Source organism: Tursiops truncatus, chromosome 5 (genome assembly GCF_011762595.2).
Source record: "Tursiops truncatus isolate mTurTru1 chromosome 5, mTurTru1.mat.Y, whole genome shotgun sequence".
NCBI classification, from domain to species: Eukaryota; Metazoa; Chordata; class Mammalia; order Artiodactyla; family Delphinidae; genus Tursiops; species Tursiops truncatus.
Window position 1 is genome coordinate 62,101,442 of NC_047038.1, and position 27,185 is coordinate 62,128,626.

General features: G+C 42.5%; 1 protein-coding gene across 3 annotated transcripts in view; it reads left to right on the forward strand.

The window, feature by feature from the left end:
- PGCKA1 (PDCD10 and GCKIII kinases associated 1) overlaps window positions 1-27,185 on the forward strand; it is an 83,914-nt gene that overhangs the window by 50,747 nt on the left and 5,982 nt on the right. For 2 of the 3 annotated variants that reach the window (XM_073805140.1, XM_033856913.2), the window contains 2 exons: window positions 2,483-2,551; window positions 14,741-14,788. The gene's annotated coding sequence lies outside the window, so the exon portion shown is untranslated. The remainder of the gene's footprint in view (window positions 1-2,482; window positions 2,552-14,740; window positions 14,789-27,185) is intronic. The other variant, XM_073805141.1, reaches the window with a different exon arrangement.

Genomic DNA, 27,185 nt, shown 5'->3' on the forward strand with positions numbered 1-27,185 from the left:
AAGGTGGTTGTGAGGGTTAAATGAGATATGCACATAAAGTGCTTGATGCGTGTAGTAAGCACTCAGTAAATATTATAATTCCATTATGAATAATAGGTACTAAATCAGATTCTGTGGTAACAAAATTGAATGAGACACAGCACCAGCCAGAGAGACAGACATCTACATAACAGACCACAAGGCCAAGGGATAGACTCTGAGTAAGCAGTTGGTTGGCATAGATGGTTCCATTTGGAGATGGGGACCAGGGGTCCAAAAGGCTCCACAGAGCAGATCGTAATGGTACTCTGACCCAGGAGGTAGAATTTCACTCGCCTTGCAAAGGTGAGCCCAGCTAATGAGACACAATTGTATTAGTTGTCTATTGCTGTGTAACAAAGTACCCCCTCCCCACCCCCTGCATTAGCAGCTTAAAACAGCAAACATTTGTTATCTCACAGGAACCCAGGCACAGTTTAACAGGGCACCACTGGTTCAAGGTCTCTCGTGGGGTTATAGTCAAGCTGTTGGCCAGGGCCGTGTTCATCTCCTGGCTGCATATGAGCTAGAGAACCTGCTCCCAAGCTCACTCAGGTGCCCATTGGCAGGCCTCCAAAGACCCACTGCCAAGTTCACTCACATGGTTCTGGCATGGCTTGGTTCCTCCTCATCTGCTTTGTTCATCCTGTAGAGCCAGAGTCAGCACTTTTTCTGTAGAGGGCCAGAGAGTCAATATTTTAGGCTTTGTGGGTCATACGACATCTGTAGCGACTACTCAACACTGCTGTGTAGCTCGAAAGCAGCCATAGACAACTCATAAATGAATGGGCATAGCTGTACTCCAGTAAAACTTTACTTAGCAAAAACAGGTGGCCTGACCCCTGCTCCAGATCTCTACAAGGACAGCAGCATGGTGTAGCAAAAATAATACTGGCAGCGGACTTCCCTGGTGGTCCAGTGGTTAAGAATCCGCTTTCCAATTCAAGGGATGCTGGTTCGATCCCTGATTAGGGATCTACAGGGGGAACAAACTAAGATCCCACGTGCCGCAGGACAACTAAGCCTGCACACCTCAACTACTGAGCCCATGTGCTCTGAAGCCTGCGTGCCACAACAAGAGAGCCCATGTGCCACAACTACTGAGCCCATGTGCTCTGGAGCCTGCAAGCCACAACTAGAGAGCCCGTGCACCACAACGAAAGACCCCTCATGCCGCAACGAAGATCCCACGTGCCACAACTAAGACCTGACACAGCCAAATAAATAAATAAATAAATATATTTTTAAAATAAATTTAAAAAAGTAATACTGGCAGTCACAGCCTCTCAGGGCTGCAGTTCCCAATCTGTAACACATGTGGGCTAGAGTAATATTTCCTAGGGCCTTCCCACCCCAAAATGCTGTGACTCTAACTTTAATTTTTTTTTTTTTTTTTGCGGTACGCGGGTTTACTGCTGTGGCCTCTCCCGTCGCGGAGCACAGGCTCCGGATGCACAGGCCCAGCAGCCATGGCTCACGGGCCCAGCCGCTCCGCGGCATGTGGGATCCTCCTGGACCGGGGCACGAACCCGTGTCTCCTGCATTAGCAGGCGGACTCTCAACCACTGTGCCACCAGGGAAGCCCTCTAACTTTAATCTTTATTCACAGCAGTTTAATAGCCATTTATGTGTTCTCACTGTCTCTCTCTACTAAGACTAATAGCTTAGCCAGGGTGTCAAAACACTTCACAAGTCTCACTGTAGAATGGGAGAAATTTAGCGAGGGACAGCTTAATTGATATGTTCAAGTCCCTCCTTTAATACATGTAGTCTCAGTCAGTCGTGGCGTGGCTGGCCAGCTTGGGGCAGAGAGTGATGGCCTCTTGGCAGCAGGGCCCTTGCCTGCCTACACAAGAAAAGAGAGGCCCAGGAGCTGGAGGACCAGTAGCATCCTAATAAAATCTGCTAGTGATTGATTGCTTACCTGTGCCAATACCATGTATGTAATCCATGGGATAACAGCTCTTAGGTTCTGAAGATGCATATATTTAAGGAATCACAAATAGTGGAGTCTCTACAACAGGTACATGAGAGTTGACTCCCTGCCCCTGAAATTTTCTCTTGAAGTAATTGCACAGAAACCTATCCCTAACTTTTCTTTTTTGCATTACGCTTACAGTTAATATACAACCTGTTATTTTTAGAACAACCATAATGTCAGATCAAGGTCACTCAGAGGTTGAAAGAGGCCTGGATTACTTTGTTGTTGTTGTTTCCAAGGCTACTGATATATTAAAGAAGTAAAATAATGACAAAGCAGGATTATGAACATTGAAGGATATTTTAAATGCTTATCTGTACAGATTTGCAATATTGCACACATGCATAAAGGTGATAAAATTTTCCTATTCTCAAGGTAAAGTATTAGTTCATAGGGAACTGCTCGTGATTTACTATGGAAACGCGGGGCTGAAGTTCAAAGCTGTGTGATGAACATTGTTTTCTTTCAATCCTCCCCGTGTAGCTCTGGGCGTATATTTGGAGATACTCATCAAGAGTCTACATTGAGGCCCTTCATGAATGGGAAGCCCAGGTTAGTTGACCTCCTGTGTCCCATATTCCCACATTTCCTACCTGCCCCCATGACGATAGGCTTGATGACATGAATCCTGTCATATTGAAGACTTTATGGTGTGAATAAAAAAGCTTGAACTTTGAATCCTGGCTCCACCATTTACTAGTTGTGTAACCTTATATGAATTAGTTAAGCTTAATAAACCAGTCTCCGTATTCATAAGATGGAGCTAGTAATGCTTATGTCACAGAGTTGCTGGGAAGAAAATGAAATAATGAGTGTCAAGTACCAAACACATACTGGATATTCAAGTGTCAGATGCCATCACTACCACTACCACAACCAGCACCACCACCCCCCACACACACACTCTCTCACTCACACATCAGATCCAGAGCCCAAGTTTGGGTTTTGAACATCTGTTGAGTGTAACTACACTGCCTTCCTGGGCCCAGTGAAGAGTCCTATGCCCACAGCTTCCCTGAGCTCCCGTTCACAAGTGAACTGACAGCCCCACAGTTGCGGTGACTTGGCCCACAGGCTCTGCCTCCATTTCATCCCCTCACCTGCCCTTGGTGAATGAAGGTGTGAGAGACAGTATGCAGCTCTGAGACACACTTCTTAGGCCACTTATGTGAGAAAACTGAGAATAGGACTTTATAAGTAGAAAAGGTAATATCCAAAGGGCATTGGAGCACCTACATGTTTACAGGATGACTGTCAGCCGTTTCTCCTGGGGTCCCTGCTGTTAAGAGGGATGCACCTTAAGCCTCTGCCTGGGAAGAGCTTGTGCCACAAAGAGAAAAAAAGATTAACTTAATAGAAGTTAAAAATTTGCGTCTGATTCCCTGGCATCTATTGTTCAGGGTCTTTAAGTGTTTCGGAAGAGAGGATTTCTGCCTGTATAGGTAATTGCTGGGCAGGTTTTCCTTGGTCTTTTACCCATATAGAGCTCTGAATTTGAAGAGCGGTGATGCCTTGCAGATCCAGCATTTCCTGGTTTATGATGGAGAAACAGCCTCCTGGCTGTCTCTAATGACTAGGTCCTATAGATCATCTTTACTTTGTATCAGAAGAAAATTAGGAAATGGAAAGGCAAGAAAATCAAAATCATGTCACACCTTACAGATATGTAAAGTTTATAGTCAGCACCATAGACATTGAACTTGGAAACTGCAAGGAGGGTAACTTTACTGAAAAAGGAAAGTTCCAAAAATGTTAAGCGATAGAGAAAAATGGTTAATTAGCTGGCATAATATATCTTCCATTATTAATTATATAATAATTGGAATAATTTGCAGCCATATAAAAATATCATTGTGGGGACTTCCCTGGCGACCCAGTGGTTGAGACTTCGCCTTCCAATGTAGGGGGTGCAGGTTCAATCCCTGGTCAGGGAGTTAAGATCCCACATGCCTTGTGGCCAAAAAACCAAAAACACATAAAACAGAAGTGATACTGTAACAAATTCAATAAAGACTTTTAAAATGGTCCACATCAAAAAAATCTTTAAAAAAAATTTTAAAAATAAAACAATCATTATGAACATTATGGATTGTCATGGGAAAGGCTTGAAACATAATGTTAAAGGGGAAAATAGCAGGATGTGAAGTTGTTTATATATTGTGTAAAACAGGTATGCAGTTCTTGGATTGGAAGAGTCAACACTGTGAAAATGACTATACTACCCAAAGCAATCTACAGATTCAATGCAACCCCTATCAAACTACCACTGACATTTTTCACAGAACTAGAACAAAAATTTCACAATTTATATGGAAACACAAAAGACCCCAAATAGCCAAAGCAATCTTGAGAAAGAAAAACAGAACTGGAGGAATCAGGCTCCCTAACTTCAGACTATACTACAAAGCTACAGTAATCAAGACAGTATGGTACTGGCACAAAAACAGAAATATAGATCAATGGAACAGGATAGAAAGCCCAGAGATAAACCCATGCACATATGGTCACCTTATCTTCGATAAAGGAGGCAAGAATATACAGTGGAGAAAAGACAGCCTCTTCAATAAGTGGTGCTGAGAAAACTGGACAGCTACATGTAAAAGAATGAAATTAGAACACTCCCTAACACCATACACAAAAATAAACTCAAAATGGATTAAAAACCTAAATGAAAGGCCAGACACTGTAAAACTCTTAGAGGAAAACATAGGCAAAACACTCTATGGCATAAATCACAGCAAGATCCTTTTTGACCCACCTCCTAGAGAAATGGAAATAAAAACAAAAATAAAAAAATGGGACCTCATGAAACTTAAAAGCTTTTGCACAGCAAAGGAAACCATAAACAAGACCAAAAGACAACCCTCAGAATGGGAGAAAATATTTGCAAATGAAGCAACTGACAAAGGATTAATATCCAAAATTTACAAGCAGCTTATGTAGATCAATATCAAAAAAACAAACAACCCAATCCAAAAATGGGCAGAAGACCTAAATAGACATTTCTCCAAAGAAGGCATACAGATTGCCAACAAACACATGAAAGAATGCTCAACATCATTAATCATTAGAGAAATGCAAATCAAAACTACAGTGAGATATCACCTCACACCAGTCAGAATGGCCATCATCAAAAAATCTAGAAACAATAAATGCTGGAGAGGGTGTGGAGAAAAGGGAACCCTCTTGCACTGTTGGTGGGAATGTAAATTGATACAGCCACTAGGGAGAACAGTATGGAAGTTCATTAAAAATCTAAAAATAGAATTACCATACGACCCAGCAATCCCACTACTGGGCATATACCCAGAGAAAACAATAATTCAAAAAGAGTCATGTACCAAAATGTTCATTGCAGCTCTATTTACAGTAGCCAGGACATGGAAGCAACCTAAGTGTCCATCAACAGGTGAATGGATAAAGAAGATGTGGCACATATATACAATGGAATATTACTCAACCATAAAAAGAAACGAAATCGAGTTATTTGTAGTGAGGTGGATGGACCTAGAGTCTGTCATACAGAGTGAAGTAAGTCAGAAAGAGAAAAACAAATACCGTATGCTAACACATATATATGGAATCTAAAAAAAAAAAGGTCATGAAGAACCTAGGGGCAAGACGGGAATAAAGACACAGACCTACTAGAGAATGGACTTGAGGACACGGGGAGGGGGAAGGGTAAGCTGGGACAAAGTGAGAGAGTGGCATGGACTTATGTCTACTACCAAATGTAAAATAGATAGCTAGTGGGAAGCAGCTGCATAGCACAGGGAGATCAGCTTGGTGCTTTGTGACCACCTAGAGGGGTGGGATAGGGAGGGTGGGAGGGAGGGAGACACAAGAGGGAAGAGATATGGGGACATATGTATATGTATAACTGATTCACTTTGTTATAAAGCAGAAACTAACACACCATTGTAAAGCAATTATACTCCAATAAAGATGTTTAAAAAAACAGGTATGCAGATGGACATAAACTAAAACAAATCCTGGGGAAAATACTGAGCATCTAACACAGGTCAGATTGCTATGATTACAGCTGGCTTTTTTCTTCCCTTTTCCCAAACTTTGTATGATTTGTGCATGTTTGTGTATAATCACATCTATTTTATATACATGTATTTTACATATAAATATGTACACATACAAACATCTTTTTTTAATGAGAAAAGTTCTTTAAGCATTTGGAAAAGATTGGAGATATTTATGAGCAGAGCAGCTACAAAAGAAAAAAAAAGTTTTTATACTTAAAAAAAGTACTGAGACTTTGTACCAAGGACTAAACTTTAAAATCCATCAATAGATGAGTGAATTTTACACTATACTGCAGATGACCGTGCTTTAGTGAAGTAACTAGGGTCGTTCTTTTTTTCCGTCGAGATTCTAGATATCAATCACGGTTTTGTTTTCCCTTGGTTTAAATGGCATTCCTCTTTGATCATTACTTCGCACTGGGAAAAGATATTTCCTTGTGCAAAGTAGTGGTTAGCTTCTTATAACCTCAGACAACAAAGGGCCCCTGTGTGAGGATGCAGGAATTCGTCTTGGAATACAGGGAAGGCCCCCAGCTGAATCGTATCCAAGGAAGATGCTGCAAAGCTTGCAAAGCTAGTTCGGAGAAAGGAGCCCAGCTGGAGATCTTTTCTTTCTATTCACATATTGGCCCTGCTTGAGAGGTGGGGGTGGGGGGAAGCCCATAAAAGGAAACCCGAAAACAAGCCTGAATTGCATTTACAAATTACAAGGAAAAGTTAATTCTGGCAACCGGCGTTGGTGCCAACTCAGGCTTATCATGTTTAGAATTTAACTCCACTTGGGGAGAAACTTTGTTTTTCTTCTCATGGAAGTTAAAGAAGGCAACAGAGGTGGACTGTATGGTGTAAGTTCTGAATGCAAACCTGTCTGTGGGTAAGTCACAGGCTGGCTCAGTTCCCCTCGGCCACCTGTACTCTCGGCCCACCGTGAGTCCCACGTGTTGCCGCCGTTTATTATTGTGAACTGCGAATCTCATCAAGCCGGGCCCTGAGCATGGCATTCGCAGCCCTCCTCTACCTAACTCCTGTGGGTTTACGTGTGACCATGCTTCCTTTTTCACCACCCACAAGCCTCTTCCCCTCCAACCACCTTCTCATGCCCTTCAGCTTCCCCTCGACCTTGGGAGGGTTTATAGAATGACACGTAGTACCTGCGGGTGGACGCTGGCATGTCCTGGGCTTTGGGTAAATGCCAGTACCCTTCCCCCTTCTTCCTCTTGCCCTTCTTTGAACTTAAATTCCTCTTCCTCTCATAGGTACTAAAGTTCCTGGTCAATGATAGATCCTTCCGCAAAAGCCAGAAATCAGGGCAGTGATGAGAAGAAATGAGAGGTGCGGAGAGTCAGCCCTCGTCTTCATTGAGGGCCCCTCTTCACCTGTAGATTAAGAATGACGAGAAGAATAGCAGCTGCCGTTTTTGTGCTTCTGCCACCGGCTTATCCTGATTCCTGCGTTATCTATAAACCTGGCATCTGGAAAAACAGAGGCCCAGAGAGGTTGAGAGATTTGCTTGAGGCCACACAGCTATAAGTAGTGATGCTAAAATTCAAACTCAGGAGTTTCTGAGTTCTCCAGAACTCTCCCCTCTTTTCACGACACAGAAGTGCTTTCCCAAAGGCTCAAAGACTATTAGTCACCAGCAGCACTTGCCCCCAACATCTGTGATCAAACAGTATCAGGACATGTAAGAAAGACCCGTTTCTAGTTCCACCCGTGGCTCCAATTGAAAACTAAACTTGGAGTAAAAATTCTACTCCGTGTACAGATAACTAGTTAAATATCAAACTCAGCAAGGCTCTACTTACTAATAGACCCATGGAATGTGATCCCTTCAGGGGTTTGATGTACTTGAAAACACTATAAAAATCACCATTTAAGAACCTGTAGACCAGTACCATCTAACAGAATTTTCTGTGATGAGAAAAATGTTCTGTGTCTACCCCGTCTGATACGATAGCCACTAGCCACATGTGGCTTTCAAGCACTTGAAATGTGGCTGGCTGGTGTAACCAGGAACTGAACGTTTAATGGACTTAATTTTTAGTAATTTAAATAGCCACCTATGGCTAGTAGTTACCATATTGGGCTGTGTGGCTCTAGAGTATTCTGACAGGTTGACTGCTGGTCCCCACCTTGTCATGATGCTTTGCCTCTAAGCTCTATTGTGTCACTGGATCGTAATTATTTGTTTTTGTTTTGCCCACCCCACCAGGCTGTAAGCAGTTCATCCTGCTAAGTCATCTCTTTTTAGCACATGACCTGGCCCACGGTACTAGGCATTAAATAATTAATGTAGGTTAAATAAATGGATGGGAGTCAGCTTTTTTCAAAAGCATCATTGTTATTGCTTGCTATCATCTGGTTTACCCTTTCTCATGACTTTGCTCTTAGGACTAAATTGGTTCCCAAATCTTCAGATAAAGCCCAGACTGCTTACTCGTGAACACATCTTTCTTTCCTCAAAGGAACTCACTTCTTTCACTGATTATTTTGGTTATTTGCCTCAGTTTCTCTAAATGAATGTTTCTATTACCATTTCTTGATTTTTTTTTTTTTTTTTAGTGTTTCAGACATTATATCTTCCAGTGTGGTAAAAGATGGTTCAGCTTCCACCCCTTGCCCCACCACACGTAAGAAATGTTCCCACTCCCTACTGAACGCCCCCCTCCAGTTTTAGTTAGATGAATAACTAGTATTTATTATAACTATGTAAATGCAGTTCGCAGCTAAGCCAGGTAGGGAAGTATAATTAAATTTCCTTTCCTGAACATCTTTTTCTCTGAAGGTAGCAAATGGCTCATTTTTTTCATCTGTTCAGTATTCTACATCCTTACCACTGATTTGACCCCAAAGTCTTTCCCTATTGTATATATATCTTTCTCTCTGGGACACTTCAGTGATTCTATCAGTTTCATCTCTTAAAAGAAAACTGCCCAGAGCCTTCTCATCTTCTCCAGTCAGAATGAGCTGTCCTCCAGGCTGTGCACGTTGCTGGCATTCTGGGGTCTCCCATCACCATCGTCCTGGGGGTTACTTTTGTCCCTCTCCTGTGTTTAATGCCCTATCTCCTGTATTCCTTGTCCTCCGCTCTTGGTTTACTACCTCATTTGTTTGTTACATCTTCTAATAGCCTCCTTCCCAGGAGGGGAAGGTATATGAATGGTAAAATTTTTGAGACCTTTCTTATCTGAAAATGTCTTTATAGTACCCTCTCACTTCATTGGTGGTTTGGCCAAGTTCAGAATAATGTGTGTGTGTGTGTGTGTGTGTGTGTGTGTGTGTGTGTGTGTGTGTGTGTGTGTGTTTAAGAAGTCCAAAACCATTCTGATCCCCAGCTCTTTGTATATGATCAGTTTTTTTCTCTCTTGAAGCCTGTAAGAGCTTTACTTTTATGTCAGTTCTATTTAATTCTTCATGTCTTTATCTCCTTTGCGAATTTATATGAGATTTCCTCATGTTTCTCTTCTAGACTCTCCATTGAAATATTCATGTTTGCTGTCTTGTTTTAATTTCCAAGAACGTTTTATTGTTGCTCTCTCATTATTTTTTTATTGAAGTATAGTTGATTTACAGTGTTTCAGGTGTACATTCAGTTACACGTGTGTGTGTATGTGTATATATATATATATATATATATATATATACTTTTTTAGATTCTTTTCCATCATAGGTTATTACAACATACTGAATATAGTTCCCTGTGCTATACAGTAGGTCCCTGTTGTTTATCTATTTTATATATAGTAGTCTGGAATTTGGAATCCCAAATTCCAAATCTATCCCTCCCCTCCCTTTCTCCTTTGGTTTGTTTTCTATGTCTGTGAGTCATTTTCTGTTTTGTAAATAAGTTCATTTGTATCATTTTTTTAGATTCCACATATAAGTGATATCATATGATCTTTGTCTGACATTTCACATATAAGCAATATCATATGATATTTGTCTTTCTCTGTCTGGCTTACTTCACTTAGTATGATAATCTCTAGGTCCATCCATGTTGCTGCAAATGGCATTATTTCATTTTTTATGGTTGAATAGTATTCCACTGTATGTACCACATCTTCTTTATCCATTCCTCTTTTGATGGACATTTAGGTTGCTTCCATGTCTTAGATATTGTGAACAGTGCTGCAATGAGCATTGGGGTGCATGTATCTTTTCGAGTTAGAGTATTCTCCAGATATATGCTCCATGCTGATCACATGGTTACTCTATTTCTGGTTTTTTAAGGAACCTCCATACTGTTCTCCATGATGGCTGCACCAATTTATGTTCCCACCAACAGTGTAAGAGGGTTCCCTTTTCTCTGCACCCTCTCCTCCGCTGAAGTCTTGAACCCCTCAAAGTCATTCACAAGGGTTGGGATCAACTATTTCCACACTCTTGTGTATGTTGATATCTTGACATCTTCCCGTGGATCACAAGTGTTCTTAACGGCATCTAGAATGGTGAACCCTTCCCAGACTTTTCAACTGACTGTGCCCAGATCCATCAGAGCAATCACTGTCTATGGGAGTTATAGCAGCCTTTCAAGTCATATTTCTTAAATAATAAGACTAGAAAGTCAAAATTACTTTCTGATCCATGGGCTGCAGAGTGGATGTTGTGTTAGAAGACATGAAAACAACATTAATCTCGTTGTACATCTCCATCAGAGCTCTTGGGTGACCAGGTGCATTGTCAATGAGCAATAATGTTTTGAAAGGAATCTTTTTTCAGAGCAGTAGGTCTCAACAGTGGGCTTAAGATAGTCAGCAAACCATATTGTAAACAGATGTGCTGTCATCCAGGCTTTGTTGTTCCATGTATAGAGCACAGGCAGAGTAGATTGAGCATAACTTTTGAGGGCCCTAGGATTTTCGGAATGGTAAATGAGCATTGGCTTCACCTTAAAGTCACCAGCTGCATTAGCCCATAATAAGGGGGGCAGCCTGTCCTTTGAAGCTTTGGAGCCAAGCATTGGCTGCTCTCTAGCTATGAAAGTCTCAAACGGCATCTTCTTCCACTGTAAGGCTGTTCGTCTATGTTAAAAATCTGGTGTTTAGTGTAGCCACCTTCATTAAGTGTCTTGGCTAGATCTTCTGGATAACTTGCTGCAGCTTCTACATCAGTACTTGCTGCTTCTCCTCGCACTTTTATGTTATGGAGACGGCTTCTTTCCTAAACCTCACGAACCAGCCTCTGCCAGCTTCAAACTTTTCTTCTGCAGCTTCCTCACCTCTCTCAGCCTTCACAGAATTGAAGAGAATTAGAGCCTTGCCTTGGGTTAGGCTTTGGCTTAAGGGACTGTGGTGGCTGATTTGATCTTCTACTCAATCCACTACAACTTTCTCCATATCAGCAATAAGCCTGTTTCACTTCCTTATCATTCATGTGTTCACTGGAGTAGCATTTTTAATTTCCTTCAAGAACTTTTCCTTTGCATTTACAACTTGGCTAACTGGTGCAGGAAGCCTAGCTTTCAGCCTCTCTGAGCTTCTGGCATGCCTGCCTCACTAAGCTTGATCATTTCTAGCTTTTGATTTAAAGTGAGAGACGTGTGACTCTTCCCTTCACTTGAACACTTAGGGACCACTGCAAGGTTATTAACTGGCCTAATTTCAATATTGCTGTGTCTCAGGGAATGGGGAGGCCTGAAAAGGGGAGAATGGGGAACAGCTGGTTGGTGAAACAGAGCACACAAACATTTATCAATTAAGTTCGCTGTCTCACATGGCTGCGGTTTGTGGCTCTGCAAAACAGTTACAGTAGTAACATCAAAGATCACTGATCACAGGGGCTTCCCTGGTGGCGCAGTGGTTGAGAGTCCGCCTGTCGATGCAGGGGACGCGGGTTCGTGCCCCGGTCTGGGAGGATCCCACGTGCCGCGGAGCGGCTGGGCCCGTGAGCCATGGCCGCTGGGCCTGCGCGTCCGGAGCCTGTGCTCTGCGACGGGAGAGGCCACAGCAGTAAGAGGCCCGTGTACCACAAAAAAAAAAAAAAAAGATCACAGATCACTGTAACAAATATAATAATAATGACATTTGAAATAATGTGAGAATTACCAAAATGTGACACAAAGTGAGCAAATGCTGTTGGAAAAATGGTGCCGATAGACTTGCTCAACGCAGGGTTGCCACAAACCTTCAACTTGTAAAAACAAAACAAAACAGAAAAACATGCAATAGTTACGAAGCACGATAAAACGAGGTGTACCGGGACTTCCCTGGTGGTCCAGTGGTGAAGAATCCACCTTACAATGCGGGGGATACAGGTTCGATCCCTGGTCAGTAAACTAAGATCCCACATGCCGCAGGGCAGCTAAGCCTGCACACCACAACTGCTAAGCTTGCGCGCCTCAACTAGAGAGCCTGCATGCCACACGCTACAGAGCCCACGCACTCTGGAACCCGCACACCACAACTACAGAGCCCACGCATCCTGGAGCTCGTGTGCCACCAACTAGAGAGAGAAAATCCGCATGCCACAACTAGAGAGAAGCCCATGCACTGCAATGAAGAGCACGCGCACTGCAACAGAAGATCCCGTGTGCCACAACTAAGACCCGATGCAGCCAAAAATAAATAAATAAATAATAATAAAAATAAAACGAGGGCTTCCCTGGTGGTGCAGTGGTTGAGAGTCCGCCTGCCAATGCAGGGGACACAGGTTCGTGCCCTGGTCCGGGAAGATCCCACATGCCACGGAGCGGCTGGGCCCGTAAGCCATGGCCACTGAGCCTTCGCGTCCAGAGCCTGTGCTCCACAACGGGAGAGGCCACAGCAGTGAGAGGCCCGCGTACCACAAATAATAATAATAATAATAAAACGAGGTGTACCTACACTGTAATCCAAGGCAGAAAGTGATCAGAGCCGTCCAGTTTCTGTGGAAATTAAAAGAATGGAGTAATTACCTTTAGGTGGGATTTTTTTTAAATCTTCATGGAGCTTTGAAGGAGTTTTGAAGGATCAGTAGAATTCTGCAAAATACCAATGGGCATGGAGGCATGCCAACTGGGGGAAACAATACGTGCAAAGGTATAGAAATAAGAAAAAGTGTATATAGACATGTTTAGAAAACAGTGAAAAATCCAGGTTGGCCGGAAATAGTAGTGGCTAGAGGAGTTTCAGGGATAATCTAGGAAGGCCAATTGGTACCATATTGTGGCAGGTCTTGGATGCCTAGCTGGGGCCATTAATGATTGGTAGGCAATGCAGAGCCAGTTAAGGCTTCTTAAAGGGGAGTGACTTGTTGAGAGCTATTCTTTGCATGCCTGGTTCCATCTCATTCTTTGGGTCCCAGTTTACATGCTCCCTCTTCAAAGTTCCATCCCTCACTCTAAGGAGGTTCTCACCTGCAACTCTGAATTGCCACATCCCGTTGGTTTCCTACAAAACACTTGTAGGAAAGTTGTAATATCTGTCTAGCAACCACGTGGCAAGTTCCAAGTTCTTTAAACACCAGCCAATCCAGAGTATTCACTCTCTCGCACATAGGGCTGTCATTCTGTAGGGCACACAGCATGGTGTCCCATTCACTGCAGTTTAGTGGTGCCTGACACACAGTAGGGGTTGAATTATCTGGTGACTAAATAATACCCCATCCTTTCCTGGCTTCTCTTTGTCACATTCCCTCTGCCTAGAAGGCCCTCCCTCCGCACTTCACCGTCATCATTTTTCTATCTGCCACAGTTCTTCCCATCTTTCTATGAATGCATAGTTCAGGTGCTGTCAGCCCAGTTACACAACCTCCCAATCCTGAACCCCCTCAGCTCTTGTGTTCCTTCGGTGGCATTATGTGCCACTAATATTTTAGTGATTTGTAACCTAACCTTTTCTTGTCTCCTTGCCCTTCCCAACGGATGGCTAGCTCTCTGAAGGCCTGGATTTTGTCTTTCTTGTGTCTTCCTTTTCAAATAATATTTGAGTTGAATTATAAGTACTTGGTAAAAATTAAGAATAACATTCATGTGACATTTGAGCAATGTATTAGATTTTAAGGAATTAGGAAACAGTAAGAAGTAATACTGAGTGAAAAGACATTGCTGACAGAAAATGAAATTGAATTTCCAAAAGGATATAACCATTCTAATGTTATATGATACATTTAAGGCAGAATTCATTATCCCAAAAGGTAGTTTACTTGGAAGTGGGCTAAGAGCATTTCTCTGAAAAGTTTTGTCTATGTATAGTGAATTATTCTAATAATTTTATTGAAATATTATGCATATATTCATTGAAACTTTGATTGTTTGATATGTCTCCAAGAAGTAAATTCCTTGAATTATTTTTCTGCTTAGTTGAAACTTTACCCATCAGAGAAGAGTGTATTGTCATGTAATGTTTATCAACAGCAACAACTAACAATAGCTTCTGGTTATTGAACAATTCCAACATGCCTAGCATGTGATAAGCAGCTTTCCCGTTGTGCCATTTAAATCTCACTATAATATGTTATAGATGCAACACTGACATTTGGGTAAATTGTTCATTGATCATTAATTGAGTATCAGAAGCTGGGCTGCAAACTCAGGCTGGCAAATTTCAAAGCCCTTGGCTGCCTGGGCTAAATGTTCTAGGCCAGGAATTCTTTTCCCGCACATCACTGCCTGGGCCTCTCAGGAAATGCTTTCTGCTGTGGCTTTCAAGATGCAACTTGGCTGTGAAAAGGAGGCAACTTGTAGACCTCAGTTTTCAACTTTCTTTTTTGTTTTTTTCGGTTGCAGGGAGAAGTTAAACTTCTAGAGAAACCTAATGGACGATCTCCACAACAGGTAAGCTGTTCTTTTTTTTGTGCTTTGGGAAGAAAGTCTGTTCTTTCCACTTTCCATTACATTTTATATTATTCGGTCTTCCACTACAGTTCTTATTACCTGAAACATTAAAGCCAGTAGACAGAGCAATCCCCAAAGTCTATTCTTTCTGACTCATTCAGGTTTGAGTAGAATTCTGTTATTTCCTTTTTACTTTTGTTGTTTAGGGGATACAGTTCTAAAACGGGACAAATGGTATGACCATACAAGTCTTCACACTGAAAGGTTTACAATATGGGGCTGAATCAAGAAGGCTGAGTGTTACCTTGTTTGAGCTCAGCTAGAAACGTGCACCTCAGGCCACTCCAAGTTTTCACCATTCCGCACATGCCCAAAAATGACCCCCAAAACACAGCAATTATTCATCTGGGACTTACAGTTAAATTTTAGCCAGTAGATAAATTCACAACTATGGAATCCACAAATGATGAGGACCAATTGTACGCCTAAAGCACGTGGATTAACACCTAGTACATAGGAAGCTCTGTGTAAGTTTGCTGTTTTTATCATCATCTTCATTATTCTATGTTATTAAATATCCTGAGGGTCTTAGACACCTTTGAAAAGTTTTAGGCCCGGGGAAATGATAAGATTCAGATTTATGTGACTTAGATCATGTGACTTCCATGTGGCAAATGTATTATTTTAGAAGACACAGGTGGATGCAGGAGACAAGAGGATTTTGCAGTAAATTCAGGTAAGAAAAAAGTGATAATGTTTTAGGACGAGGCAAGGGTGGTGCACACGTAGAGAAAAGAGTGGGCTTACTAAGAAAGAGAGTGTAAGTGGTAGCATCCCCTGGAATGTGGTCCGGAACCCCACCAGCCCCATTATCTGCTCACCTGTGGCACAAGTCTTCTCCAGTCTTTTCCCAAGATTACTCAGGTGCTCCTTGCCTTATGTAACATGTTACATGACATAGTTTAATCTCATACTTTTAATACTCTATTAGTCATGTATTTATATGTCTGTCTTCCTTGCTAGACTGTGAACTCTTTTCAGCTCCCTGGAATCGAGTTCAGTACCTGTACGTAATAGGTGCTCAGGAAACACTTGGCGCATGAATGATGGGTGGTGAGCCCTTTAACAAACTGAGGAGATCTCTACCTCTTTGTGTCCTAGTTACTAGCAGAGTGTCTTGTCCTCAGTTAAGTGCTCAGGGATATTGGAGACCTCAGAACCATGCTCAGTCTTTTCAAGTGCAAAAACTATTTTTACTGTACTTCAAAGAAACATTGGCGACCCAATTCTGCACATATAGGGTTTTCTGCAAACATGGGACAATCTGTTTTTTCTTGTCCTCTGACCAGTCCATGCTTCCAGCCTTGAGTCCAGAAGCACATTTATAAAATAAGGTGGTTGGGTGGTAGGATGTTCTCTAAGATTCGCTGAGGTTTGGGCATCTAGGATACTGGGAATGACCCAGAACTACTTCACTGTAAGCATCCAGCCCTGAGCTGTGCTTGCTTTTAAAGCTATCATTATTTATAGCTTTACAAGACTGTATTATATAAACGTCTCCCCACGTCGCCTCCTCTGCAACTTCCTCATCATTTCCAGAACTTAACTTTTTCTAAATGCTTCAGGTTTCTCCCAGACTTCTCCCACCTCCCAGATAAGGCTGCTTATCAGTGTTGGAGACATACTGTGTGTTGGAGACACGCCTAATTCCCACGCGGTTTCAGGGAGAATTTGGTCAGAACATCACCCATTTCTATTCACAGTGTCTAAAAGTCATTAAGCCAGTGGTTACATAATATTCTCATGGACAATGGCCGTGAAGATGAGAGCAGCCCACATTTACTAAGAACCTACTACTTGCCAGTCATACTTTGCCAAGCCCATCACGTGTGTAAGCCATGTGATTCTCACAGGAACCCTGCACAATTAGATGTTACTGTTTCCCCTGTCTAATGGTTGGCAAAGCTGAGATTCAGAGAAGTTAAGCAGCTTACTCAAGGTCATCCAGCTTAGAACAGGCCAGTCCAGATTTTGACTCCAGAGCCCACTCCCTTCATTACAATAGACTGTCTTCTGTGTCCTGGATCTTAAAATTCTTCCTCCTCTTCTTCTGAACCCATATATGATTTTATACATGTACTTTGACCAGTCCTTCTGTTAACGTGGCCGTAAAAATGAAATCAACCACACACTAATGCAAGAGTGTCTCGGATGTTTTTAAGCAGATTCTCTACTAAAGATTGGTGATGCTGAGCTTCCAATCAGCCAGAGTCAAGATCAGCCCCAAGCTGAGTTGAGATGAGTTTTGTCAGATGATACGGTTACTATGGTGGTCAAGAGTATGAAGGAAGGCGGCCACTGAATCCCACATGAAAAAGACATAGAACTGCACGTGTTAAGTGAAAACACATCATCTTCACTTCAAATTTTTGAAATCCTCTTCTCAAATGCACTCTGTTTGTACCATCTGAAGATTCTCCAAAGTGTACTTGTTCATACTCCCTGAAACTAAAAATCACCCAGAAGGTCATGGCCTGCCCCCCTCTTCAGTTGGGTCTGAATCTTGGTGCTGTGGTCATGTATCCCCGATAATGATCTGGTTTGGTTTGGTGTTCAGTGATACGGTATATTGGTTCATCAGTGAACAAGATTCTACCCAAGTAGTCGAGTTCAGGGTAAATACCTAAGCCCGTATCATTGATGATAAATTGTCATTTTAAGTGAGATTGCGTACGTGATTAGTTGAGCTCTCTATAACGTCTCGTTCACTTCAGAGCTGTCTGTGATCATCTGCTTGACCTCCTCAAGGCATACTTCAAAAGCAATTGATAAGCACCTGGTGATATCTGGATTACCAACTCTGTCTTAAACTGTTGAATTAGAGACTCACTGAAGGCTTTAGGGGCATATTAAAAATAAACTTCCTGCCACTACATTGATAATGGGGAATGGGTTAATACGGCCAGGTGCCCATGTGAATAATAGGAGATACCCTTCGTACTTTAGTAGACGTGAGGAACATCGAAACGTATATTAACCGCCGTCACCCACACGCGGGAATGATGTTGAGTACTTTCACGAGATTATGCGAAGGTCCATGTGTCCCCCACACATTCTCCAGTGGCGGTTTTAGAATATATATAGGAAGAGTTTAAGAGCTTGGACGGGAAGATAGGAGACTTGTCTGGAAGTTACATTACACAGCAAACAAACTGATTTTGGGTGGGAAAGGGAAGAGAACTTGATGGAGTTGATGGAGGGGCTAAAGTCCCTTCCCCAGCCACTGTGGACAGCCCCTCCCATGTCAGGTATGTTACAAGCAGCAACCTATACAATAGATAATACCAATTTTTGCAGAGTCCAGTACTGTTATTGTATATTACTTAATAACTTAGCTAGAAAGCCTTTGACCAGGATATTATTTGTATTAGGCAAGGTCCAGCCAGGAATGGGAGCTCTTCCTTTCAGACAGAGGGACGTTATAATCAGTGGGTTATGTGGGTATTGGAAGAGCTGGGAAACCAAATGAGATGGTGAGGCAACACAGAGATGGTCGAGGCAGGGAGACATTACCACCCCAGGATGAGACACAGAACCAGATGCTGGGGTAATGGCTGGAGCCATGGTGAGGCACCATGGTTCTATCTGGCACCATGGAGGGTGGGGCTCTTGGGTATCTATTGCTGTGGAGGAGATCTGGCCACTACCAGGATGAACAGCATACTGTCCGAAGTAGAGAGAAAGGGAAACATACCTTGACATCCCCCATCCTCCCCCTCTAGTCTTCCACCAGCACCTTCCACTGGTGGGACTACCCCGATCCAGAGGGCAAGGGTTCGTCAGCATTACGGTGCCTTGAGAAACTGAGTGGGCAAGGGGCAGGGACCAGTCTAAGAGCAGACAGGCAGTGGACCAGCCCAATGTCTTGGGTTTGTTTCATCTATTCCTCAGTTAGTAAACATTTAGGCTGTCCAGATTGACCCCCTATTATTGGACACGTGGTTTATTTTAACTTTTTCCTGTTATAACGCCCATAGAGAAGGATAAAATAACATAAATTAAAAACTGTTAAAAAGCAAATTCTGAAAAACAGACAGAATTTGTAGAAACCTAACAGGATTGTAAACTGCACCAATTGGGAGTGCAATTGGCAGTAATGACTACAGGTATTAGTTTTGGCCAACTTGGTTTGGGCCATATCATCAGTCACCAAAAAGGGCCAGTGGTAATTGTAGCCACCTCACTGTTGCCAGGAACTTCCCAAGCCACAAGCGTTCTTAGGGTGTTAGTCCTTCCCCTTTAAGTAGAGCTCACCTAGACCAACCAGCAACATAGCAAAACAAAGAGGCCTGCCTGCCTTCATTTCCATAAAGCCGTAAAGCAGGAACTCTCAAAGTGTGGTCCCCAGAGGGCAGCATTAGCACCCTGGGAGCTTGTTAGAAATGAGAGTTATTGCCCTCACAGACCCAGGAGGATGTCTTATGGACCCCGTGCCCTCTGCCTCTCAAAGTGCTCACGAGGATCCCCGCCCCTGTCACCCATACACCCTAGTCTTTATTCAATAATGAGCTGCATCTCATCTGATCCAGACAGGAGCCTACTCCCAGGAGTTTACAGTCCAGAGAATAGGGGCATAGCTTCTCAAACTTTCCCTAGAACTCTTCCCACCAAGAGTACAGGAAGAAGGAACTGGTCTAGAGGGCTGACCATAAGCTACCAACAGAATTTGAAATTTTCTGCAGAGCAGAAATTGAAACACAGAAGTAGAGAAAAAACGTATGGACACCAAGGGGGGAAAGCGGCGGGGGGTGGGGGTGGGGGTGGGATGAACTGGGAGACTGGAATTGACATGTATACACTGATGTGTATAAAATGGAGGACTAATAAGAACCTGCTGTATAAAAAAATAAATTAAATTAAAAAAATAAATTTATATGAAATTGCAAAGAACTAAAAATATCCAAAAACATCTTTTAAGAAAACAAGATAGAAGAACTTTCTCTGTTATTGCAAACCTAGAGTAATAAGAACAGTGGTTTTGGCAAAAGTAGATCAATGACACAGAATAGAGAGCTTAGTATCAGCACTAAGTATAAATGGAAACTTGACTTTTTACACAAACATTACTGCAGATAAGTGTAAAAAACTCACAAAATTTAAATAAACTTTGCAGGCATAATTGCTATCAATAGTTTTTTAAAGTAAACAACAACAAAAAGATGAATGATAACTCTATTCAACAGCCCTCACGGAATTTCTGTCTTATTCCCTATCTTCTTCTGTTATAGCTACTGTCACGTGCTTATATCAGGTTTTTTTCCCTTCTTTACATTCATTTTCCTCTCTAAAAAAAAAAAAAAAAAAGCCTTCTGTTTAATTCTAATAATTCATGCAAATTTTGCCTTTTCAAACACAATATTCTGAATTTATTTTAAATCAAAAATAATGAGCTTCCTCCACAAAAACTTTCAAATTGGGCCATACTTATTTTATAGCTTATCTTTACCTCCTAATTCATGGCCACTTACCCTCATCCAGAAGATGGGGCCCCAAGACCAGCTCACACCATGGGCAGCCCACGGGGCCTGGGGCAGCACAAGGATGGCCATAGAGAAGGAGCAGTGAAATGGGCAGGCCCAGCAGCAGCAGAGCTAACATGGGAGAAACTGAACCCCTCCACAGCTCCTTCCTCCTGAAGCCTCTTCCACAGAATTATTGTCCAGAAAGACAGATCGCATTTGTGTGAAAAGAGGTGTCTATAGAATTGCCAGAGTTTTTTGACCCCGCCATGGTCTGGCCAGACTACAGAATAAATCCCATGCCCAGCCAGAGCTGGAGGAAGCCCTGCCGTAAGGTGGTGCTATGGCCACCAGGACTTAACACAATAATTGTCTGAATGTTTACCACATCACGTACTCCCTAACTTCACCACCTGGCAAAGCACCTACACTATTTGTGCCTTTAATTCTGTGTCTGAGGCCTTTCCCATACCAAGTCCTTCCCTTGAAATTAAATTAAATAACCACTATATACTGCCATCTGGTGGCCAATAGATGAAACCACACCTATGAAATTCTATCAGAGCCCAAATCAAGAGGATCCAGTTCCCTTTTGCAAAAGCTAATGGATCACAAGCTGCTGCTTATTGTGTAAAGCAGTGGACTCAGAAAACAACAAAACCTACAAGAGGTATTATATTAATATAATATGAAATATATAAATATTATATAATTAATATATAATCAGGAAGTATTAATAATGAAAACAATAACAACAGCATTAATAATAGCCACACTATACCACTTTCAACTTTTATGTCCATTTACTTATCTATAAAATACTGGCTCCCAACCTTTGTGCAGTGTTGGTGGGAATGTAAATTGGTGCAGCCACTATGGAAAACGGTATGGAAGATCCTCAAAAAATTAAAAATAGAGCTACCATATGACCCAGCAATTCCACTCCAGGGTGTATATCCAAAAAAGAAAATAAAACACTAATTCGAAAAGATCTATGCATCCCAGTGTTCACAGTGGCACTGTTTACAATAGCCAAGATATGGAAACAACCTAAGTGTCCATCAACAGAAGAATGGATAAAGAAGGTGTGATATACATAATGGAATATTATTCAGCCATAAAAAAGAATGAAATTTACATTTACTCATTTACAACAACATGGATGGATGTAGAGAGTATGATGCTTAGTGAAAGAAGTCAGAGAAAGACAAATACTGATATATAAATATGATATCATATGACATATCATATGACAAATGTGATATATATGATGTCATATATATGTGGAATCTAAAAAATAAAACAAATGAATATAGCAAAACAGAAACAGACTCACAGATACAGAAAACAAACTAGTGGTTACCAGTGGGGAGAAGGAAGGGGGGAGGGGCAAGACAATGGTATGGGATTAAAACTATTATGTATAAAATAGATAAGCAATGAGGATCTATTGTACAGCACAGGGAAATATAACCATTATTTTGTGATAACTTTAAATGGAGTACAATCTATAAAATATTGAATCACTATACTGTACACCTGAAGCTAATGTAATATTGCAAATCAACTACTCTTCAATTAAAAAAATAATAGGGAATTCCCTAGTGGTCCAGTGGTTGGGACTCAGTGCTTTCACTGCCGTGTCCCGGGTTCAATCCCTGGTCAGGGAACTAAGATCCCACAGGCCACGCAGTTCGGCCAAAATAATAATAATAATAATTACTGGTTTCCACCTTAAAAGATTATTGTAAAGTAATAATCTAAGATTCATTCAATTCAATTCATTCAATCTTAAATTTCATTTGAGAAATGAAATTTCTTAAAACAGTACTTGATGCATATTAAACACTCAAATGTTAACTCCTTGTAATCATTAATAAGTACTGGCAGGATGCCAAACATTACAGTAAATGCCATACATACTTTTATCTCATTTAAATTTCAAAACAATCCTGATAAGCAGGAACTGTTATTATTCCCATTTTGCAGATTAGACAGCTAAAGGTCACAGAGGCTAAGAAATTTGCCTAGAGGTCACAAAGCTAATAAATGGTGGAGGTAGAATTGGAACCCACAACTCTGGCCCTAAATTATTCATTTAACCGCTGTGCTGACTTGCTGGTGTGATAAATCTTCTCAGATGCTTCTACATCCCGCCTCATGCACATACCCCAGCCCTGCCCCCCCCCCACACACACACACACACACTCCCCCAGCACATCCCAGTGAAGGAGGTCCAGCAGGTGTACCTCCTCCTCCCTCAGAGTCCCCCTGACCTGAGTCCTCGCCCCTCCCAGGGAAGTTGCTGTTGCACACACTCTCCCCATCTCAAGGCTCCAGGGCATTGGTCAGCAGGACCCTATGGCAAAGAAGCCAAGGAGACATTTTCAAAGAACTGCAGACCTAAGGGAATGAGATGAGAACTTGGGGCCTGAAGGAAGGAAACAGGAGGAGAAGCTCTGTGCATTCAGTCAGGATCATGGGTTGGGGTGACTGTGGACTTGGGACCCAAACGCAGCCCATCAGTATTGGGATGGGGTAGTTCACACACCACTGAGCAGAGCTCCCCACCTGCAAAACGGTGATATTGGTGCCTGCCTTGTCTCGGTGTTCAATGATAACGGTGTGTGAGCCGAGTCAGAGAGAGGGTCATGAGGCGAGGAGCCTTCCTTCGCTGATTCACCATTTCAATTGTTAGATTTGGAAGAGAGCTTTGATGTCATGGACTCATTGGGCAGATAAAGAAACTGAGGAATCAGGAGGTTACACAGCTTTCCCACATCCACATGGTTGATGATGAAGCCACTGCTGGAAAGTGGATTTCTCACACCTGGCACAGACTTTGCCTGGCTGAGTTCACCAAAACACCAACCACCACCTGGCAATAATTAGTTTGGGGCGTAAAACCCCTCCTGATAATTAGACTGTCATGACAGTTGTTTTTCCCAAAGTTCCACAGAACACAAGTTCTGTTGGTTGTTAATATTTTATGGGGAAAAAAAAAAGGCTCTGTGGTCAAATAATTTTGGAAACTACTGAGTTAAACAAGGTGAAATCGTTCTTTTATGTGTTCATCTTTCATCTCTGCTGTTTCCAAACCTGTTTGACCAGGGAACCCTTTGGCAGGGGTTTGAACACACCTCTGCACAAATATTCCATCAAACCCAGTCCTAAGTGATGCTGATACACATATGGTAGCACATTGACTGTTGGGAGTGCATCAAATGAACTATTTGATGGTGCTGATAATAACCGTCTTCTTATAGTCTTTCCAGTTCTCCAAAATCACTGAAGTTCAACCTCTTTAGGAGAAAAGGGAACACACCAGAAAATTTTGTCCCAGAGAGTTTTCAAAGCCTTCCCAGAAAGGAGGATATGATTCTGCTGAGGAAAGAGATTGGGTAGTAGTCAAGAATTATCTTCTTGTCCTTTTTCCACTGTAGATTCAATACTGTCTATGGAGTTGGGCAGGCAGTCTTTAATTTCTTTTATAAAGCACCTGGTGGTCTCTTCAGTGTGTGGTAGTTATTTTTATCCAACCCTCTTGAGTCTAAGAGGTCAGTACCCAGAAGTGACTCACTACATATTTTTCAATTTTACCTGCTGGCCAGATTAAGGTGAAATCCTGGACTGTTTTCTAAACACTGGCAAGTTGGTTTTTCAAAACGGAGTTGAAATTTAAGTGTTTAATTTTATTATGTCTCTTCCAAACACTCCAACTTCTATCAACTCCAACCACTTGCCAGAAGCTGCTCTGAAAACTCATTCATTGACTAGAGCCCTCGAAGCAGGTTGTCCTTGACCCTTGGAATTACATAACTGTAATTCCCAAGCTGGGAAGAGGACCCACGGTTCCTCCCGTCTCTCTCAGTTCGTGTCATGCACTTGGCTTTTGGTTTTGGACCACTGGGTGGAGTGAGATTTGATCATGGAAAAGGTAGACCTTCTACTGGAATAATTTATAAAAGCTCATACTCAGGCTTCCCTGGTGGCGCAGTGGTTGAGAGTCCGCCTGCCGATGCAGGGGATGTGAGTTCGTGCCCCGGTCCGGGAAGATCCCACATGCCGCGGAGCGGGTGGGCCCGTGAGCCATGGCCGCTGAGCCTGCGAGTCCGGAGCCTGTGCTCCACAACGGGAGAGGCCACAACAGTGAGAAGCCCGTGTACCGCAAAAAAAAAAAAAAAAAAAAAAAAAAGCTCATACTCACCATTCATTCATTCACACCTGTCACTCACCAATCATTCCTTTATTTGAATAACAGGTGTGACGTGCTCCAGGCAAGCTGGCTGCTGCCCTGGATTAGGCATTGCCTGCGAGGGGCTTGTGTTCAGTAAGGGAGGCCGACAGCTGATGAACAGCAATGCCCTAGACTGTAAGTCCCCTTCTGAGATGGGGCAGCCCAAGGACAGGAAGCATCTTTGCCTTCAGTGTTCTAGTGCCTGGGGCTGGATATTGAGGAAAGGTCTTTAGTACATACTCAGAATGACAGCTAAATCCAGAAAGGCCCGTGGGCTTTTGATGAGCTCCTTTCCTTTTCTCCATGTGCTTCCTTATAGGGAATAGCTTAGTAGCAATGGTTTCCTGTAGGTAATGGGTCCTAGCCCGGAGACAAGCGGAACAAGAACAGACATCAGATTAGTGGTTTTTTTTTTTAAACTTCCCACTATTTTTTTTCCTTTTAACTTTTGGTTTTGACATCATATCAGACTTACTAAAAAGTTGCAAGAAAAGTACAAAGGACCCTCATAAAGTCACAGTCCCCAAACGTTAGCATTTGCTTTATTTTTCTCTCTTTCTCTACACATACACACACAATCTTTTTCCTGAATCATTTTAATAAGTTACAGGTACCATGCCCTTCTACTCCTAAATACTTTACTCTGCATTTCCTAAGAACAAGGGCATGCTTTTATATAACTCCAGAACAATAATCAAGATCAGGACATTTACATTGGTTTAATACTACTACCTAATCTACAGACCTTTTCATATTTCACCAGTTGTGTCAATAATGACCTCTTAAAAAAGATCATGATTGCATTTGGTTGTTGTGTCTCGTCCATCTCCTTTAATCTGAAATAGTTCTTTAGTCTGTCTTTGTTTTTCATAAAGTTACATTTCTTTAAAGAGCACAGACCAGTTGTTTTGCAGAATAGCCCATAATTTGGGTTTGACGTTGCCTCCTGCTTCAATCCAGATTATACTCTTTTGGTAGAAAAACCACAGAAGTGACTCCAAGTTCTCAGTGCATCACATCCAAGGCTGCCGACTAGTCTCGTTACTCACGATGTTAACCCTTGATTATTTGATTTAGGTGCTGTGAACCAGGTTTCTCCACTGTGAGGATACTGTTTTACCCCTAAGCGTGTGGTGGGGAGCTACTTTGAGACTAAATATCCCATTCTCCTCAAGTTTTCACCCGCTGGTCTCAGCATCTGTTGATGATTCTTGCTTACCTCAACTGTTCCTGTGATGGTTGTCAAATGGTGATTTCTCTAGTTCCATTATTCCTTGTATGTTTGTTAGCTGACTGTCTACTTGTAAGTCAGAGCTTTCCCCTTTTTAGATTTATATCCTAAGGATTCATAGACCCTTGTTTTATTCAATGCATTATAATCCTTTATGTTAGTATTTATTCTCATGTTCATGTTGTTCTGTATTTGGCCAGTAGAACCCCTGCCAGCTGGTCCTGTGTCCATTTGACCTGTCCGTGTCATTCTTTAAGATCATCACAATCAGAGGCAGCCCTTTCCGGCTGGGTTGAGCCTTTTTCTATATTCCTTGACTTCCTGATGGATACTCAGTCAAATTCTCTGTCTGGTTGCAAAACTCCTGCCTCCCCCCAGTCTCCCCGTTTCTCCCCACCTTCATCACTAACTCCCTTGTGAAACCAGATTTTCCTGCAAGGGGACTTGACTAGTAACTGATGGGGCTTTAGCGTGCCCGTCTTCAAACACACTACTGTGTAATTTCAACACGGAACACAGGACAAGAGTCAACGTCCAACACAGGAGTCCAGGAGCAGGCAGGCGCCAGCAGTGGGTGGACACACCATCCTAACGGTGTTTGCTTTTCTCCTGTGCAAACCAGATGACGGTTGCGAAGGCTTTGCCTTTTGCTTCTCTGTTGCTCTTTTCCACTCCAAAGAGAAAGCAAATTCTGATTCTGCTCCATAATAAAGGGCCCCAGACAACTGAGTTCTCACCTTTAAGCCAGATGTTGTCAAAGTGAGGTGGGAGAGAAAGAGACAGACTGCCCGTTTTGAATTCGGTTTTACTTCAGAAGAGCATATATCTTTCTCCCCATGTCCGTGTGCCACGCTGGACCTGGAGTATTTCCTTTTTGCACCTGGAGATGGGAGACCTCCTCGCTAAAAGCAAGATGTGGTGTGGCAGGGACACATGAAAAGAGAAACAGATCAGGTTTGATGTTAGGAATCATCATAGAAACAAGAATCACTGTAGACACAGGCGGGCAGGGGTTGGGTGTAAATGCATTAGTCCCCACCCTTTTCGTCAGCGGTCACTCAACCTTGGACGTTGGAGCCTATCTCACTGAGAGAAGGAATGTCGCTGGGGAAGGAAAACACAGCGTGGTGAGAGAGGGCAGGACCTCTAACCAGGAAGAGGCTGCCTCCACTGGGCTGGGGAGAGAGAGGCACAGAGCGTGGCCCTGGGTACGGGACCAGGTCTGTAGGAACCCCAGGGGGTGCACCCTAAAGGGAGGCAGCGGGGGGTGGGGGGGACTGTAAACTTGACTTGAAAGGGGAGAGTCATCAAAACACCTTTTATAACTACATGGCTTTGAAGAAAAATACAGATCCTGTGGTTTTCCAGGGAAAGGGGCGGGTGGTGAAAGCCACAGATGACATGTCGGTT